The following is a 16,350-nucleotide window of genomic DNA, read 5'->3' on the forward strand; positions in this document are numbered from 1 at the left end:
ATAACAGCGGATTTGGCCCTGCGGATCCGCAGCAGTTTTCCAAGGGATGTACAGTACCAAGTTATCCTATGGAAAACAAAAAACGCTGTGCACATGCTGTGGAAAAATCTGCACGGAAAAGCAGCGGTTTATTTTCCGCATGTCAATTCTTTTGCGGATTCTGCAGTGGTTTCACACCCATTTCATTCTAGGAATCTGAAGGTGTAAAAACGCAGGCGAAATCCACAGGTAAAACGCAGGCATTTTGACCTGCGGATTCCGCCGATTCCGTGCGGAAAAATCCGCAGATGAAGCCGCATCGTCTGCACATACCCCCTTTCTCTTTCTACCTCCTGTCGCCTCCAGCTCAAAAATATTTCCAGAATCCGTCCTTTCCTCAACCCTCAATCTACTAAAATGCTTGTGCATACCCTCATCATCTCCCGCCTCGACTACTACAACATCCTTTTCTGTGGTCTCCCTGCTAACACCCTCGCACCTTCTCCAGTCCATCCTTATCTCTGCTGCCCGACTAATTCATCTCTCTCCTCCGCGTCTCCCCTCTGCAAATCTCTTCACTGGCTTCCATTCCCTCAGCGTATCCAGTTCAAATTACTAATACTGACCTACAAGGTCATCTATAACCTGTCTCCCCCATATGTCTCTGAACTAATCTCCCGATACCTTCCTTCACGTAATCTCTGGTCCTCCCAAGACCACCTTCTCTCCTCCACACTTACTCGCTCCTCACCCAACCGCCTCCAACACTTCTCCCGAATTCCCCCTGTCCTCTGGAATTTTTTGCCCCAACAAGTCCGACTATCAACCACATTTGGATCCTTCAGATGGAACCTGAAAACCCACCTCTTCAAGAAAGTCTACAGCCTGCAATGACCCCGCTACCTCCTCACCAATACTGGAGATATCACCTCAACCAACACCGGAACTGCTGCAACCCCCCAACCTACTGTCTCCTTCCCCACCATCCTGTAGCATGTAAGCCTGAAAGGGCAGGGTCCTCTCCCCTCTGTATCAGTCTGTCATTATTAGTTTGTTTACTTTAAGTGATATCTGTAATTTGTATGTAACCCCTTCTCATGTACAGCACCATGGAATCAATGGTACTATATAAATAAATAATAATAATGATACCCTAATAGTTTGAATACGCAGCCCTGACTGGCTTCTCAATGCTTTGTTCCAGTTGATTGACAGGTCTCTTCCTATGTACATACAAGGAACATTGCAGAAAAAGCATCACTCCTGGCTGCAATTGTGCTAGAGCAGCATCACTAGAGTGACAGGCTCCCTTTAACTTATGAACAAGTGTGTGTAGCATCTTTGTGCCACTTTGACTTGAAATTTAATATATTTGTCTGGCCATTACAATCCTGACCTCCTCTGCTAAACCCATCTTTTTTTTTTTTTTTAAATAAACACAATAGACCAGCTGAATCTTTAAACTAGGTTTTAAATTAGTCTTAAAAACTAAAAGCGTTTTCTGGGACTTTGATATTGATGGCTATGGTTAGGATAGATAGGCATATCAGACCAAGGTTCATCTCCTGACACCCGCTTCTAAAAGTCTCCATGTTTGTTTAACGAGCAGGGAGCTGTGTATTTTGCAGTCACTGTGCCTAGTACTTTAAGTCATTCCCATTCAAGGCACTAAAGTGTGAAGCTGGCCTCTAGCGACTGACATAATTTACTATAGGTTGTGTATGTTGTACCTCTTTCAGTTGTTCCTTTCTTAATTTGTACTCCCTCTTCTGTGACTCCAAAAAGCTGTTCAGTTCCTTCTTTTGTTGTGCCTGAATGTGCTGCTGAAACTTCTTCTCTTCATTGGCCATCAGCTTCAACTGTTGAAAGAAAGTTAACTACATTGGTAATTTCCACTGTCATTTTATACATTCATGGAAAAAAAAAATGTATCTTTTCCTTCTCATGGTCAGGTTTCCATCTACTATATAATGGTCTAATTCTGTCTGTAACGGAAATCCAGCGTCGTTGATTGGTCACGGCCGGACGGGCGTGACAAATCAGCGTCAGGCGCATCCAGGCTGCGAATTGGCGCGGAATTCGAACGCCGCACGCCACTGCTACCAACAGGAGATGTGCCATCTCCCGACGGTTGCCGCAGGTCATCTCCTGCCGCACGGAGATCAGCGGTGACGCAGCCAGGAGATGACCGGTGCTAGGCTGTCATCTCCCGGCAGCGGAAGTATCCCTGACCGGCGCTCAGTGAGATACGCAGCAGCGACCAGGCCCCCGCTGTGAGATCGCCGATCGGGGTGGATCGTCCTGGACCATCTTTTGAACGTCGGTCTCCCGCTGGCCAGCATGCATCGGTGTGTTTGACAGAGACAACGACCTCAATACTACAGGGTCTGAGAGACAGGGTTCCAACGACCGTCGTATCGTTCCATATCATTGATGGTCTACATATTCTAGAACACCCGATGCGTTAGAATCGGGCCACCATCTAGTATTATATAATCATGGCTGTTCAAGTCATACTGAGAAAGGTCCGACTGAAGTGACCTGAGATGGTTGCTAGAACAGAGTGGCGGCGGAGATGGAAAAAGTGTCCGCTGCTTTGTTTTAGTAACTGGCATCGGGTCTGTAAAACGAGGCAATAACGGAATAGTAGCCTCACCTCTTTATCCATGGCTGCCTGGTGTTTCTTTACAAGTTTTTCCATTTCTGCTGCAAAAGTGTTGCGCTGAGTCTCTAGATCTTTGTCGAGCCTGAGCCGATGCTCGTCCATCTCCGCCTTCAGCTTGTTCTCTAGTGCCATCAGTTGCTTTTGATGTTGCCGCCTCATGCGTTTGTAGCCAGACATCTGTTCCCGCAGCTCCGAGTCTTGCTCATGTTCCTGGATTTGCCTCGTCACCTGTAAAGAGGATACGTGAACTTCCCACATTTTTTAGAAAACCTGATTTAGTCATTCAGTTTGATGATTTATTGTATGAATTCTCTGCTTACTGACCACAAAAAGGATTTCTCTAAAATGCAACAAACAACTTCTGTTTTGATGTTTTTAAAAATAAATATTGCTTAAAACAAGTATTGGCATCTCTCACATAACCATGGCAGATCACTATGATATGACATCTCCTTATGATCACAGAGGAGACTACAGGGACTTCCTCCAGAATGAGAATGAAACTTGGTACCTTTCTCCCTTCTAAGTTTTCCCCACACAGGGGACTGGAGACCTGCACCAAGACCCCATTCACTTAAATAGGACTACGCTGCAGTTTGCGTCAAAGCAGGTGGTGACTGCGCAGGGAAAGGTTGGGAGAGAGCGCAGCACTGATTTAGTCCTCTTCATCCTCAGGATCACTTGGGTTCCTACACATCATACAGTGATAGCATAACATTAGGTTATGCCATCCTTTTACGATGAGTATCCCTTATTTAACCCTTTCATGATCCCGCCATTTTCATTTATTTGAGCTGTCGTAGTTTCCTCCCCCTTTTCTAAGAACAATAATTTTATTTTTCCGTTGATTCAACTGTGTGGAATCTTGTTTTTTGTCTATTTTACAATATCATGTGCTGAAAAACGGAACAAAGAGTGACTACACAGTGATCATACATCCTATTGCACCTTTATTGACAGCTAGTATTGTGCTCAGCAGGTCATCAGTTAAGCTGTCAGGAGGGCGATGACATTGGACTCAATGTATAGTGAGTAAGCACAGCCGTATAGTGACTATACACGCACCTTGCAACACCTCAAAGACTGAAAGTGAGCAGCCGCAGGGAGAACATAACTTCATTTTCACTATGTAGCCGCTCTTCTGCAAACACAGGCAAACATCGCTAAAATGCTATATAACTTCACATTACACATTAAGGCTATGTGCACACGCTAGCGTTTTTAAACGCTCAGGAAAAGGATCCCCTTTCCAGAAATCGCGCGTCTTTTTCCGCACGATTTTTTGACGCGATTTTGACGCGATTTTGACGCGTTTTTTGACACGCGATTTCTGGGATCATTGGGGATGGCTAAAAATGCTCAGCAATGCGGAAATTAATGAGCATGCTGCGTTTTTAGCCGCTAAGCGATTCCTGAGCGGTTAAAAACGCATGCATTGGCACAGAAAGCCAAAAACGCATGCTAATTAATTGGACGCATCTTTTAAGCGTTTCTGCAGCGTCTGAGCCGGCTCAAACGCTGCGGAAACGCTTAAAAAAACGCATCGTGTGCACGCAGCCTAATACTATATCTGATGATAAATATTTTATGTAGCAAACTTTGTAACAAAAAAACCAAATTTTGTTTATGTTGCCTTTTTTTTTTTTTTGAGACCCATAAGTTTATTTTCCTATAAAGGAACCTGGGTGAGTGCTTGTTTTTGAGCACTCAGCCGACATTTTTATTGATAAAATGAATAGTTTAACCCCTTAACGACCAAGCCATTTTGTAGGTTAAAGACCAGGCCTTAATTTTGAAATCGGACCACTGTCACTTTATATGGTTATAACTCTGGAACGCGTCGACGTATCCCGCTGATTCTGAGAATGTTTTTTCGTGATATATTGTACTTCGTGATAGTGGCAAAATTTCTTTGACATGACTTGCGTTTATTTATGAAAAAAATGGAAATATGGCAAAAAATTTTAAAATTTTGCAATTTTCAAACTTTTAATTTTTATGCCCTTAAATCAGAGAGATATGTCACAAAAAATAGTTAATAAATAACATTTTCCACATGTCTACTTTACATCAAAACAATTTCGTAACCAAAATTTTTTTTCCTTAGGAAGTTATAAGGGTTCTTAGAAGTTGACCAGCGATTTCTCATTTTTCCAACAAAATTTACAAAACCATTTTTTTTGAAGTTTGTGAGGTCATTACAACAGAAAATACCCAAAAGTGACACCATTCTAAAGACTGCACCCCTCAAGGTGTTCAAAACCACATTCAAGAAGTTTATTAACTGTTTAGGTACTTCAAAAGAATTGAAGCAATGTGGAAGGAAAAAATGAACATTTAACTTTTTTTCCCAAAATTTTTTATTTGGACACAATTTTTTTTATTTTGTCAAGGGTATCAGGAGAAATGAACCACAATACTTGTTGTGCAATTTCTCCTGAGTACACCGATACCCCAATGTGTGGAGGAAGACCAATCGGCAGTGCTCAGAAGGGAAGGAGCATCATTTGAGATTTTGAATGTCAAATTGGCTGGAATCGAGAGCGGACGCCATGTCGCGTTTGGAGAGTCCCTGATGTACCTAAACAGTGGAAACCCCCCACAAGTGACCCCATTTTGGAAACTAGACCCCCCCAAGGAACTTATCTAAATGTGTGTTGAGCACTTTGAACCCCCAAGGGCTTCACAGAAGGTTATAACATAGAGCCGTAAAATTAAAAAAATCATATTATTTCCACAAAAATGATCTTCAATGAGCTATAATTTTTCCATATTTCGGCCGACAGAGTCATGTGTGGGCTTGATTTTTGCGGGAAGAGCTGACGTTTTTATTAGTACCATTTTCGGGCACATAGCGTTTTTTTGATCGCTTTCTATTCTTATTTTTCTGTTCATTTTTTGAATGAACAAAAACCAGCAATTTAGGAATGCTTTTTTTTCCCCCTCCGTTCCGCATGTGGTAAAATTAGTATGGCAGCTTTATTCTTCGGGTCACTACGATTACAGCGATACCTCATTTATGTTTTGGTGTTTTTTTTACACAATAAAAACTTTTATAGAAAAAATATTTTTGCATCACTTTATTCTGCGAGCTATAACTTTTATTTTTTCGCTGATGATGCGGTATTGCGGCTCGTTTTTTGCGGGACAAGATGACGTTTTCAGCGGTACCATGTTTATTTATATTCGTCTTTTTGATCGCGTGTTATTGCTCTTTTTCCAAGCGGTATGATGATACTGCTTGGAAAAAGTATAATTTGCTACTTTTCTGTGTTTTTTTTTTTTACGGCATTCACTGAACGGGTTAACTAGGGTGACACTTTTATGGATGGGATTTTCACGGACGTGGCGATACCAAACGTGTATTTTTTTTGTTTATATTATTATTTTTTTTTACATAAAAATGTGTTATTTTTAGGGGATTTTTTAGGGAATTTTTATACTATTTTTTAATAATTTTTTTTACATTTTTAAAAAAAAAATGTTTTTTTTTACCTTGTCCCTTTATGGGACTTTCACTTTCGGTATAATACATTACAGTGCTCCAGCATTGTAATGCATTACACCAATGCTGAGAGCTGCTGACACCATGCTGTGAGCATGATCTCACCAGCTCTCCGTAGGTAAATGACCCGGAGGTTGTCATGACACCTCCGGGTCATCATGGCACAGATCGGGCCCCGCGATTACATCGCAGGGACGCCGACCTGAGGCAGAGGGAGCCCCCTACCCTCTGAACGCTGCCATCACGCTCGATCGTAGCAGTGAGGGGGTTAACAGCCAGGGGCGGTGCGGGCTCCGCTCCTAGCTGTCAGTGCAGGAGGCTCAGCCACTACAGCGCTGGGCTCCTACACTGATCAGGCAAGGAGAAGCTCAAATTTCAGCTTCTCCTGCTGATCATTGCTGAGTTTGGTCGGTCAATCTGACAGACCAATCACAGCGCTGTGGGTGCAGGGACCAAGTGCAAGGGTCCCTGCCCCCCTTCCTGTGCCTCTCAGCTGTCATAGACAGCTGTCGGCACTGAACTGAAACTGCGTGTTTACACGCAGTGACAGTTCAAAGGCAGGACGTGCAGAGTCCGTCATGGCGCTGAAAGTTACCTCCTGCCATGACGGACTGTGCACGTCCATAGACATTAAGGGGTTAAATAATCTTATATTTTGATACAGAACAATAGCAAATTTATTTTATTTGATTTTTATTACTTTCGAAGAGGTGTCACTTTAAACTTTTTTTTCTTTCGATTTTCTAAATTTTTTATTTAAACTTCCACTTTATTTTTAGATCTACATATAATCATCTTCAGATTTTGTATTAGTCTAGCCTGATGAAGAGACCTGAGTAGTCTCGAAAGCTTGCAATGTGTTACCATCTTTTCAGTTAGCCATTATAAGGTATCAACTACTGAGGACTCTCAATCCTGAATATTTTTCTATCCACTGGCTAACACGGTACAAAGATATACATCTTTCCTGTATCATATAATCATCTGACATCTAAATATATACTGCAATACTACATTATTGTTGTGTGTACTGTAATTAAATGGAAGCTCTTTGATCATGATCCACAGGCTAGACTTCACAGGAATCTATGGGGGCTTTCAGCAATTTTGCCTCTTTTTTTGGGGCTTTAATTTTACGAGTTGGACTTTATGTTAAAAATGACCAGGTTAGTTTGTTATATGGCTCACTATAGTTATGGTAATCCCAAATTTGTATAGCTTTTTAACTACGAAAAACTTCAGTCGCCATATTCTGAGAGGCGTTCTTGGTGTTTTTTTACTTCAGTTGAACTGCATGGCTAGGTATTTTTTTGCACCATTTTGGGGTCCATATGACTTAGTAATCTCTCTGTATTGGAAAACTTATAATCTCAATGTGCTTCAATGAAGTACTAACATGGCAGAAATAAGGGCACCCAGTATCCAGGGCAATCTATTGGCATCATTTGATCAAGATGGTCAATGGGGGGGGATGTGGCAGACTCTTAGATATCAATGTCATTCAATGGGTGCATAGCTGTGCAGAGCACTTTGCCAAAAGGGTTAAGTTAATTCTACATAGGATTCTTATGGCACATCATTGTAAATATATTGTTCAATTATTCAAACAGATGAATTTTCTTTGATGACCACGAGTCTGTGCATGATAAACACTTGTCTTCGCACAGTCCCCGCCCAGCACACACACACAGCCCATTACTCGCATTTCCCATAGACTTACATTGGACTCGCTACTCGTTACGAGTACCCGAGTATTAGGAGGTACTCATAACGAGTACAGCGAGTCCGAATACTTCACTACTCGCTCATCCCTAATTATGACTTTCTAATCTGTAATACTGTTTTGAGAAATGAAAAAAAATTCAATTATAAAACAAACAGAGCAAAGCACAACAGAGTGACAATTCCAGTATGAGCACTGCTGTCCAGCATCTCGGGCTAATGATTTGTTGCAGAGCAAGCATACAAAAAAAGAAGAGAGAAGTAAAAAAAACCTACCAGCGAGGCTGTACGTATGGTGGCAAAGTGCTCTCGGTTGCGATAATGAGATTTGTGGCGTGAAACCTGGGGTGGAGACTGTGGTTCTGATGGCCGCGTTCTGGATTCAGATTCCTCTGGGTAATTTTCTTCCTCCTGATGATTTAAAAAAAAAAAAATAAATAAATAAAAAAATGAAACTTAGTCTATCACAAGTGAATTGTCTTCATGCTCAGCACTATATTACCGCTTAACACAAAAAAAGGAAAAACAACTTGGGATTAATTTGGCACTCATTGAAGCAGACAGCAAGGCCCTGCCGTATGTTTCTTATTCGTATGGACTCCTAGCATGCAGCTTCAGGTGCCATCATATGGCAGCACAAGAAGTGCCTTCACTGCACAATACCCAGCCACGGGGACGTCAGTAAGCCTTTAGCGGTGTTCAAATATCCCAGGCATCTATTGGGGTCTTTGGAGCATTTTGATGCGGTTTCTTCAGCATTATACTAGTAATGACATTTTCAGAAGATCCATTCTCAATATCCAGATAAAATCTCTTGCCGGCTGAAAACCGTTACTGTGCGCTAAGTACATAGGGGCAGATTCATGAAGATGGACGTTGCAAACGCCAGCCTAAGGCTTCTTTTACACTTACCGGGATTTTTGTGGCCCGTTTTTACATGCCCTTTTGCCGTGATTTTTGTGGTCTCCCGCAAAAACGGGCCGCAAAAAACCTAATCAGAAAAATATGGCGACCTGCAAATACAAGCTACCGTTGTCTTTGCAGTACCATTGAAATGTATTGTGGCCATGTCAGTGAAAAATATCGCGCAAGCTCGATATTTTTTCACGGCCGTACAGTTGTGGCCAAAAGTATTGACACCCCTGCAATTCTGTCAGATTATACTCAGTTTCTTCCTGAAAATGATTGCAAACACAAATTCTTTGGTATTATTATCTTCATTTAATTTGTCTTAAACGAAAAAACACAAAAAGAATTGTCCTAAAGCCAAATTGCATATAATTCCACATCAAACATAAAAAAGAGGGTGGACAAAAGTATTGGCACTGTTCGAAAAATCATGTGATGCTTCTCTAATTTGTGTAATTAACAGCACCTGTAACTTACCTGTGGCACCTAACAGGTGTTGGCAATAACTAAATCACACTTGCAGCCAGTTGACATGGATTAAAGTTGACTCAACCTCTATCCTGTGTCCTTGTGTGTACCACATTGAGCATGGAGAAAAGAAAGAAGACCAAAGAACTGTCTGAGGACTTGAGAAACCAAATTGTGAGGAAGCATGAGCAATCTCAAGGCTACAAGTCCATCTCCAAAGACCTGAATGTTCCTGTGTCTACCGTGCGCAGTGTCATCAAGAAGTTTAAAGCCCATGGCACTGTGGCTAACCTCCCTAGATGTGGACGGAAAAGAAAAATTGACAAGAGATTTCAACGCAAGATTGTGCGGGTGTTGGATAAAGAACCTCGACTAACATCCAAACAAGTTCAAGCTGCCCTGCAGTTCGAGGGGACAACAGTGTCAACCCGTACTATCCGTCGGCGTCTGAATGAAAAGGGACTGTATGGTTGGAGACCCAGGAAGACCCCACTTCTTACCCAGAGACATAAAAAAGCCAGGCTGGAGTTTGCCAAAACTTACCTGAAAAAGCCTAAAACGTTTTGGAAGAATGTTCTCTGGTCAGATGAGACAAAAGTAGAGCTTTTTGGGCAAAGGCATCAACATAGAGTTTACAGGAGAAAAAAAAGAGGCATTCAAAGAATAGAACATGGTCCCTACAGTCAAACATGGCGGAGGTTCCCTGATGTTTTGGGGTTGGTTTGCTGCCTCTGGCACTGGACTGCTTGACCGTGTGCATGGCATTATGAAGTCAGAAGACTACCAACAAATTTTGCAGCATATTGTAGGGCCCAGTGTGAGAAAGCTGGGTCTCCCTCAGAAGTCATGGGTCATCCAGCAGGACAATGACCCAAAACACACTTCAAAAAGCACTAGAAAATGGTTTGAGAGAAAGCACTGGAGACTTCTAAGGTGGCCAGCAATGAGTCCAGACCTGAATCCCATAGAACACCTGTGGAGAGATCTAAAAATGGCAGTTTGGAGAAGGCACCCTTCAAATATCAGGGACCTGGAGCAGTTTGCCAAAGAAGAATGGTCTAAAATTCCAGCATTGTAAGAAACTCATTGATGGTTACCGGAAGCGGTTGGTCGCAGTTATTTTGGCGAAAGGTTGTGCAACCAAGTATTAGGCTGAGGGTGCCAATACTTTTGTCTGGCCCATTTTTGGAGTTGTGTGTGAAATGATCAATGTTTTGCTTTTTGCTTCATTCTCTTTTGTGCTTTTTCATATAAAACAAATTAATTGAAGATAATACCAAAGAATTTGCGTTTTCAATCATTTTCAGGAAGAAACTGAGTTTTATCTGACAGAATTGCAGGGGTGTCAATACTTTTGGCCACAACTGTAAATATACGGCCCTCATGGCCATTCAGGACGCGACGCTCCGATTAATTTTTGCGAGCCGTTTTTGTGGCCCCATAGGAATCTATTGGGGCCGCAAAAACAGCCTGCAACAACACGGCAAGTGTAAAAGAACCTTTAATGGAGGGCTTCCTGGAGTACGATGCACTGAATTCATTGAATGCACTGAGGCACATGCTACGTCTTGATTGGAAGGAACCTCACCAGAAATGATATCTCTGTCAGGGATTGGAGTAGCATTTCTGATGTACGAAATGCCACCACAATGAATTTGATGGAGGAGCGCAGCCACGTACCGTCCCATTCACAGTTCCGCCTATTTTGTCTGAGTTGCTTTAAACTCGTGTGACAATGAAAAAGTCTTTTATTGCACAACCCAGCATTGCACAAAAACTAAACTTTTCAAAGTATTTTACGACAGTTTTCTGACAAAAGCTTTGTTGAATCAGCCATTATAGTGTTGCAGGGGATATAACTGCAGAATAATCGCAGCACTAGTGTTTCGATTGCTGTGACCATCCTGAAGAAACTGTAGTTTACCCAGATATGTTAGGGTCTGTGCATACGGTGCGGTTTCTACTGTGGATCCGCCGTGGATTTGCCGCTGCGCATCTGTAGCAGAACTGCAGGTGATGTACAGTACCATTATAGCCTGTGTAAAAAAAAAAAACCGCTGTGCACATGCTGCAGATTTTTCCGCGCGGTTTTTGTGCGGAAAAAAAGCAGCATGTGACTTCTTTTGTGCGGTTTTGCTGCAGTTTTCCACCTGCTCCATTCTACAAATCCGCAGGTGGAAAACCGAAGTGGAAAAGCGCACAAAAACGGCAGTAAAACCGCAAAAAAAGGAAGAAATCCGCAGGTCATGTGGGAGGATCTGCACCGTGTGCACATAGCCTTAAGGTGCTTGGTTCCATGCACTCATTTTGCATATCCACGCCTCAATCACTGGTGATTGACAACACTTACCTGCACTGTCAAACAGCGGGGCGGGGGGGGGGGGTGGGGGTGGGGGGGGGCAGGGACATGCTAAATCAGTGGCTGAAAGAGAGCAGCCAAATTACCGTTTAACTTCACTAGCTATCTTATAAATATTGGCATAGTGCACATTTACTACCTTATTTACGCTGACAGTACTGATTGCCTAGATTGATAACCCATGAACAACAAGATAACTCACGAGCATTACGCCCCCTGAAGAAGCAGGGAGTGAAACGCATGTCGGGGCACCAGGAACACATTCCACTTTAGTCTTCAAAAATATGTAAGTTATCTTGTTGTTTATGAGTTATCATTCAAGGCAATCCGTAACATCAGCGTGCATTAGGAAGTACACTTGCACTATGCAAATAATTTATAAGATAGCTAGTTAAGCTTGTATCTATTAAGAAATCTATATTTTATTAACTACTTTGTACAATTCCATATTGATTAGATTGATTAACTATGCAAATGCAATATGGGGTCTGCCATTGTATTTCTTTTTTGAACTTATGTATTTTAAATAGTTTAATTTTTCAATAAAGTTTAAAGATTTTTTTTTAAGATATACTATATGAACCTATCTTTCTTTTGGTGGTATTCGTGGCTCAAATTAGGGTGATAGACATCCTAGGCTCATTAGTTTATAACCTGAAATTTGGGAATTCAAATTATACAAATTTGAAAAGAATCAAAAAGACAAATATAAATACTTGAAGAATAAAGAGAATGGTTCGGTTTTCGAGTTCTTCAAAGACATCACCCATAAATAAATAAATGAATTATGAAAAAAGCCATATATCTTTGTAAAAAAAAAAAAAAAAAAAAAAAGACTTACTGGTTTTAAATGAATGACGGAGCTGTTTGACATTACGGTGTGATCTCCTTCCATCATGTCCAGTTCACTCTTGTCATCTGAGGCATCTGGAAGACTATTCACACTACTACTTTGGCTACTGGCACTAATAGACATGCTTGGGATAGACTGGTTACTGCCAATGCTGTTTACAGTTCCTGTTCGGCCAACTAAGTGCTCTTGCTCCTAAAAAAAGTGAATTAACTGGATATAAAATTTTAGTCCAAACAATCGTTCTCCACATAAAATATTAAGGATTAGTAAAATAAGAGCTACTGTAAGTTTCTTACCACATAAACTAGTATTTAGGTTTTCAGTGGGTGTGATAGCACAATGCATCTCATCAAAAAGTTAATGGACTATAAAATGAGGTGGAAAATAATATATCGGATTGTATTAATATACAAACATAAAGGGGCTTAAAGAGAATGTTCGTAGTTTAAGCAGTCACTGTTCAATTAGTGTGTATGGAAGAAGTTATAGACGTGCTCATGCTTTAGTCATTCTAGACAGCCACTAACCAAGTGTTACATGATCACTCATCTATATTGCAATGGACGTTTGTTCTGCTGTAGCAGCCACATCAGAAGGAATGACTGGCTGCGCCTGTGATAGCAACTGATTGTGGAGGATAACAGAACATATAACCTTTTTACGTATTAAGCAACAGCATTGGGGATCATACCTCCTCCTCCTCTTGAGTTTCCACAGCAGGGCCATTATGGGCCTCCTGGAAAAGCAGCTTCTTCATTTTACGGTACTGTAGGTTATCCAACTCTCTGACTGCATCCTTTGTCCTCTGGATCAGGTCAATTAACACTGTTTCTGGTCGCTCACGCAAGACAAACATGTGCTGCAATATTATAAAGCATATTAAATCCATCAAGTAATGACCTCAAAATGGAAAGTTTATGCAACAATACACTAAAAGTAAACTAGATCAAAACTGACTGTACGTCAAATGTGTTAAATCTTTTATACTACTGAATTATCACCCAAGAGTCTCAGTTATTTCAAATATTACCAAAAACAAAAGTGCCTGGGACTCATACTCAAATTACAGTCATTTTCTGGGCCTTAAAGGGAAGGTGCCATCCCAAAAAAATTTTTTCAGCAATTGAAAAAATGTAAAGAATTAATGTATACATTTTCTTAAAAAATATTATCATTTGTTTTTAATTTTGTAAAATATGAAAAATAATTTTAAAAAGTTTGGCATTTCCACTTGTTAACACTAGGGGGAGCAGATACTGAAATTTGGCACAAAAACCTAGTGTACACAACTATCTCACATTATTGTCCTGCAGTAATTATGGGCGTACAGTGTCCATGATGTTTGATTTTGATATATGATCATGCCCTAAAATGAACACTGTATGGGCGGAATCTGCTGACATGGGTGTGGTGTCACTCCTCTCCTCCCCTTCTTGGTGTTTGCTAAGGAAAAAGAGAGGATGACATCTAGGAACACAGTGAGCAGCCATTTTGATGGGGCCTGCAAAATTACTGACTGTCTTTTCATGTAAAGTCTGGATCAGAACAGGTCACCAATCAGCAGAAATGTGTCCTGGATTTCTGTGGAGCAGACAAGCAGACGGCCCATCTATGTGTATAAAACACAGCGCTCTATGTACAATCCCTGGCACCGAACAGGGTGCCCCCCACAGACCAACACACTGCTCTCCTGAAATACTCTGTGCTGCTGTCACCCTGCTCCTTCCTCCATATATCAGGCCCCTGTCGCCTCGCTTTCACACATCGCCAAGACAGGATCTGAGGATAGGAATGGGTCTTCGGTCACCGAGGATGGCAGCCAGCAAGGATTCTGGGAGCAGGGTGACAGCAGCACAGAGTATTTCAGGACAGCAGTGTGCTGGTCTATGGGGGGCACACAGAGAGATATATGGTAGAGGGAGCAGAGTGACAGCAGCACACAGTATTTCAGGAGAGCAGTGCGCTGGTCTATGGGGAGCACAGAGGGAGATGTATGAGGGAGGAGCAGGTTGATAGCAGCACAGTATCTCAGGAGAGCAGTGCGCTGGTCTATGGGGGGCACAGAGGGAGATATATGGGGGAGGAGCAGGGAGACAGCAGCACAGAAATCCAGGAAACATTTCTGCTGATTGATGGCCTGTTCTGATCCAGACTTTGCATGCAAAGACCCCATTCCCCTCCTCAGATTCTGTCCTGGCGATGTGTGAAAGCGAGGCGACAGGCACAGTCCGGGGTGATGCTGGGAAGCAGGCTGGGGGGGAATGGAGCCATACAGTAACGATAAAAATGAGACCCCTCTCTTCAGCTGCCTCCCCTGACCAGTGTGCAGGTGCTCAGCCAGAACCACCCCAGAATGGGTCCCCTTTTAGCAGATCACAAATAATACCGCCATATAGATCATACACAATACCACCATGTAGATCACACATAAAACCAGCAGGGTGACAGCAGCAGAGTATTTCAGGAGAGCAGTATCACACAGGATAGGATTAGATACACGGCTCAGAAGTCAGTATCACACAGGAGAGGATTAGATACACGGTTCAGCAGTCAGTATCACACAGGAGAGGATTAGATACACGGTTCAGCAGTCAGTATCACACAGGAGAGGATTAGATACACGGTTCAGCAGTCAGTATCACACGGGAGAGGATTAGATACACGGTTCAGCAGTCAGTATCACACAGGAGAGGATTAGATACACGGCTCAGCAGACAGTATCACACAGGAGAGGATTAGATACACGGCTCAGCAGACAGTATCACACAGGAGAGAATTAGATACACGGTTCAGCAGTCAGTATCACACAGGAGAGGATTAGATACACGGCTCAGCAGTCAGTATCACACAGGAGAGGATTAGATACACGGCTCAGCAGTCAGTATCACACAGGAGAGAATTAGATACACGGTTCAGCAGTCAGTATCACACAGGAGAGGATTAGATACACGGTTCAGCAGTCAGTATCACACAGGAGAGTATTACATACACGGCTGAGCAGTCAGTATCACACAGGAGAGGATTAGATACACAGTTCAGCAGTCAGTATCACACAGGAGAGGATTAGATACACGGCTCAGCAGTCAGTATCACACAGGAGAGGATTAGATACACGGCTCAGCAGTCAGTATCACACAGGAGAGGATTAGATACACGGTTCAGCAGTCAGTATCACACAGGAGAGGATTAGATACACGGTTCAGCAGTCAGTATCACACAGGAGAGGATTAGATACACGGTTCAGCAGTCAGTATCACACAGGAGAGGATTACATACACGGTTCAGCAGTCAGTATCACACAGGAGAGGATTACATACACGGTTCAGCAGTCAGTATCACACAGGAGAGGATTACATACACGGCTCAGCAGTCAGTATCACACAGGAGAGGATTAGATACACGGTTCAGCAGTCAGTATCACACAGGAGAGGATTAGATACACGGTTCAGCAGTCAGTATCACACAGGAGAGGATTAGATACACGGCTCAGCAGACAGTATCACACAGGAGAGTATTAGATACACGGTCCAGCAGGCAGTATCACACAGGAGAGGATTAGATACACGGCTCAGCAGTCAGTATCACACAGGAGAGGATTAGATACACGGCTCAGCAGTCAGTATCACACAGGAGAGGATTAGATACACGGCTCAGCAGGCAGTATCACACAGGAGAGGATTAGATACACGGCTCAGCAGGCAATATCACACAGGAGAAGATTAGATACACGGCTCAGCAGTCAGTATCACACAGGAGAGGATTAGATACACGGTTCAGCAGTCAGTATCACACAGGAGAGGATTAGATACACGGCTCAGAAGTCAGTATCACACAGGAGAGGATTAGATACACGGTTCAGCAGTCAGTGTCACACAGGAGAGGATTAGATA

At 42.4% G+C, this 16,350-nt stretch overlaps 1 pseudogene; it reads right to left on the reverse strand.

The window, feature by feature from the left end:
• LOC141080337 (serine/threonine-protein kinase TAO1-B-like) overlaps window positions 1–16,350 on the reverse strand; it is a 94,843-nt pseudogene that overhangs the window by 22,604 nt on the left and 55,889 nt on the right.

Source organism: Dendrobates tinctorius, unplaced genomic scaffold (assembly GCF_039654945.1).
Source record: "Dendrobates tinctorius isolate UK_male_01 unplaced genomic scaffold, ASM3965494v1 ptg000016l, whole genome shotgun sequence".
In the NCBI taxonomy this organism is placed as follows: Eukaryota; Metazoa; Chordata; class Amphibia; order Anura; family Dendrobatidae; genus Dendrobates; species Dendrobates tinctorius.